General features: G+C 40.6%; 1 protein-coding gene across 1 annotated transcript in view; it reads left to right on the forward strand.

The window, feature by feature from the left end:
* The window catches only part of B3GLCT (beta 3-glucosyltransferase), a 183601-nt gene that overhangs the window by 142284 nt on the left and 36867 nt on the right, over positions 1 to 4450 (forward strand). The window lies entirely within an intron of this gene.

Raw genomic sequence — 4450 nt, forward strand, 5'->3', positions numbered from 1 at the left:
TTCTGTATTTTATGAATTAGGATATGTTTTGTGTCAGTCTCTTTTGAGATATTAAAGAGATTGAATAATCAAGCAGAGATCAGAGGTAGCAGAGCTTGGCCTTTGGACCGGGACTCCCTGTGTTGGATACCTCCTAGACCCAAGAGAAGATTGATGCCAAGACAGATGGAGCTCTCCAAGGAATACTGGGTCCACAGATGTTAAATGAAACAAGGACTTGCCCAGAGTTGATGGAGAGAGAGAGAGATAGCTTTCCCTGAGTCCATGCCCTGAATTCAAACTTCCAGCCTCTTAAGTGTGAGAGGTTCCATTTCTGTTTGTTCACGCCATCCACTTGTGATATTTCTGTTATAACAACACTAGAAACTGAGACATTACTAAAAATAGAGTTAATCTTAATGATGTGAAAGGACTAAAGCTTTAGCGACCTTCATTTGCTGCTGTGGCACAACTCAAAATGAGAAAATAAGCTGAAAATATCCATTAATCATTGGGATATGGTATGTACAAAGTATAAATCTAGGAAAATTGGAAGTTGTCAAAAGTGAAATGGAGTGCTGGAGGACACATATCCTAGGCATTAGTGAGCTAAAATGGGCTGCTAATGGCCATTTTGAATCAGACAGTCATATGGTCTACTATGCTAGGAATGACAAATGAAAGGGGAATGTAATAACATTCATTGTCAAAAAGAACATTTCAAGATCTATCCAGAAGTACAGTGCTGTCAGTAATATTCATAACCTACAAGTTAATATGCCTGTTCATGCACCAACCGTAATGTGTGTCTATATTTTTGTACCAGCCACTGAAGCCAAAGATGAAGAAACTGAAGATTTTTGCCAACTTCTGCAGTCTGAAATTGATCAAACATGCAATCAAGATGCACTTATATTTAATAGTGATTGGAATGTGAAAGTTGGAAACGAGGAAGGATTAGTAGTTGGAAAATATGCCCTTAGTAATAGAAATGACGTTGGAGATTACATGACAGACTTTTGCAGTATCTTCATTGGAATTACCTTTTTTCCACAACATAATCAGCAATTATACACATGGACCTCACCATATAGAACACACAGGAATCAAATCAACTAATCTGTGGGAAGAGACGATGGAGAAGCTCATTGTCATCAGAACAAGGTGAGGGACCAACTGCAGACCTGAATATTAATCCCTAATAAGAAGGTTCAAGTTGAAGCAGAAGAAAACTAAAACAAGTCCACATGACCCAAAGTATGACCTAGAGGAATGTGTCCCACTGAATTGAGAGACTGCCTCGAGAATAGATTTGGAGTGTATCTGCCTCAGGTTCAGTGAACACTAATGACTGAAGAGCAGATGAGTTGTGGGATGACATCATACATGAAGAAAGCAAAAATCATTAAAAAGGCAGGAAAGAAAGAAAAGATCGAAATGGATGCCAGAAGAGACTCTGGAACTTGCTCTTGAGCTAAAACGAATGGAAGACATGCTGAAATAAAAGAGCTAAACAGAAGATTTCAAAGGCAGCATGAGAAGACAAGATAAAGTACTTTAATGAAATGAACTTAGAAAACGAAAAGGGTAGTGTTCTGATTGCCTGGTGCCGCTTTGACAAGAATATACCACAAATGGGATGGCCTAAACAAACAGGAGTTTATTCTCTCACAATTTGGAGATTTTAAGTCCAAGTTCAAAATGTTAGGCTCTAGAGGCTGTGTGAATGACTCTTGACCTTGGGCTTCAGCTCTGCCTCTTGTTCCTGGACCACTGAAGCTGGAGACGTCTCTTCATTCAGGTGGCTAGTGGCTGCTGAGGCTAACAAGCCCAAGGTCAACAAGTAAAATGGCACAGTCCTGGTGTTAACCAAACCACATGGCAGGCCATTAATTCAACTCGTTGTGAGCCCCAAGGTTGGCAGAGCATGGCAGGCAGCTGAACAACGACACAGCTACGTGCAGGGTCCAAGCGTGCCATGAGCTAGAGACTATCCCCAAGATTTCTCCCTATATCCACAAAGCAAACCACATCCCAGAGGCAGCTACTCAGCTGCTTGTGGTAGGTCCCACCATGGAGTTGATTGCCAGTCTCATCATGAGGAATAACTACCACCAGCTGCCCAGCCACTCAACCATCTTGATATATATATATAATTTTTTTTTCTTTTTTAATTGTGATTTGAGTGAAAGTTTACAGAGCAAATTCACTTCCCATACAGCAGTTTTCACACACCCTCTGTCTCACGACATTGATTGCATTTTCCCACAATGCAACAGCTCCCTTCCACTTCCTCCCCATAGTTACCTCTTCCCTGTGTCCTTCCCTCCATGCACTCCTGCCCCCTGAGCTGTCTTCCTGTGCGTAAACAGCCCTTTTTTCTCCCATGATTGATCTTTCCAAGGAGGGTATCTACCTCAAGTAAATGTTCAACTCACATGCCTGTCTTTTGTTTGGCTGGAAGCCACAGGTGTGGGTTCAATTCCAGACATGAAGGGCTAGGGCCCATAGTCTCAGTGGTTCCACCAGGCTCTATCACACCAGCAAACCTGGTTTCCCCCTCCCTTTCTTTTTCTTTTCCAAATGATTTTGAGTTTTGTCCCACATTGTTCTCCCTCTCTATCCAGGATCTCCTACATAGATCCCTCTCTGAGTGATTGACAGTGGCAGCCAGGTACCATCTAGTTCTTCTGGTCTCATAGTCATATAGGCTGTGGATCGCATGGTGTACCACTCGCTAGGACTAATTGATTCCATGAATCTTTGGGTGTTTTTTCATTCTTCTTTGCTCTGGAAGAGGAGAGACCCATCATTGCATCTAAATGGCTGATTGCAAGCTTCTAAGATCCCAGTTGCTACTCACCAAAGTAGGAGGTGGAACAATGTTTTGTATAGTATGTTATGCCAATTGAGCTTGATGTCCCCTGCGACTACGGTCCCAAGCCCAGATGTTCAACTACTCACTCCCTCTGGGTAGCTTGCTGTGTCCAAGAAGTGACTACAACCTTGTCCCTTGTCAGCTCTACTATACACCTGGGAATTCTTACAGAACGTACCAATACACTTGTAGAACCATTGTCTGCCAACCCTATCATGGTTTTGGGTACACTTCCCGCTTGATATACATAAGTAATAGTTCAGACTGTCCACCCATCTATCCACCCATATACCTCTGTTTTTCCTCACTGACAGCGCAGTACTGTATGTGCAAAAAGGTTCATCTTTGTTGTCTGTACCTCCCATGTACCTCTCTACGTCTTCCTCTTCCTCAATGCCACCATGTTTTGATCACTCACATTTGGTACATTGCCCTTCTTTTCACCCAAAATCAATACTTATCTCTACCTATCTAACAGTGTTCCCTACCCTCCACTCCCACCCCTGGTAACCAACAAAGAATATTTCCTTCCATAGATAAACTATTCTTGACTTTTTACAATAATGAACTAATACAATATTTGTCCTTCTGTGATTGACTTATTCCACTCAGCATAATGTCCTCCAAGTTCATCCACGTTATGCAGTGTTCTGCAGTTTCTATGTTATTCTTTAGGGTTGTATATTATTCCATTGTGTGTATGTACCATAGTTTTGTTATCCATTCCTCAGTTGATGGACACCTAGGTTGTTTCCATCTTTTGGCTATTGTAAATAGTGCCACAATGAACATGGGTGTGAATATTTCTGTTCTTGTCATCGCTCTCACTTCTTTAGGTTATATACCTAATAATGGAATGGCTGAGTCAAACGGTATTTCTAATTTCAACTTTTTGGTCTATCATGGAAAATGTTCCATGTGCACTGGAAAAGAAAGTATATTGTGCTGTTGTTGGGTGAAGTGCTCTGTAGATGTCCATAAGGTCAAGTTGGTGGACTGTATTGTTTTGCTCTTCTACATTTGTTGAGTTTCTTTCCAGTTGTTCTCTCTTATATTGAAAGTGGTGTATTAAAGTCTCCCACTATGACTGTGGAGTCATCAATTTGACTTTTCAGCTCTTTTCAAGTCTGATTTATATATTTGGGGGCTCTTTCATTGGGTCCATAGATATTTATTATGGTTGTGTCTTCTTGTTCAATTGATCCTTTAATTATCATATAATGCCCTTCCTTGTCTCGTATGGTGGTTTTTATCTTAAAGTCAATTTGATCAGAAATCAATATTGCCATTCCTGCTCTTTTATGGTTGCCATTTGCTTGATATATCTTTTTCCAACCTTTGATTTTTAGTCTATTTTTTGTCTTTATCTCTAAGGTGTGTCTCTTGTATGCAGCATATTGATGGATTTTGTTTTCTTATCCAATCTGCAACTCTCCTTCTCTTCAGTGGTGCATTTAATCCGTTAACATTCAGTGTAATTACCAACAAGTATGAATTGGTTGCTGTCATTTTGTTGTGTTTTTTCATGGTGTCCCTGGTTTCTTTGTTCCATATTATTTTCTGTGCTGAGCTCGTTATGTTTATGAATTGTGT

Source organism: Orycteropus afer, unplaced genomic scaffold (genome assembly GCF_000298275.1).
Source record: "Orycteropus afer afer isolate SDZICR_OR568_19922 unplaced genomic scaffold, OryAfe1.0 scaffold00902, whole genome shotgun sequence".
Classification (NCBI taxonomy): domain Eukaryota; kingdom Metazoa; phylum Chordata; class Mammalia; order Tubulidentata; family Orycteropodidae; genus Orycteropus; species Orycteropus afer.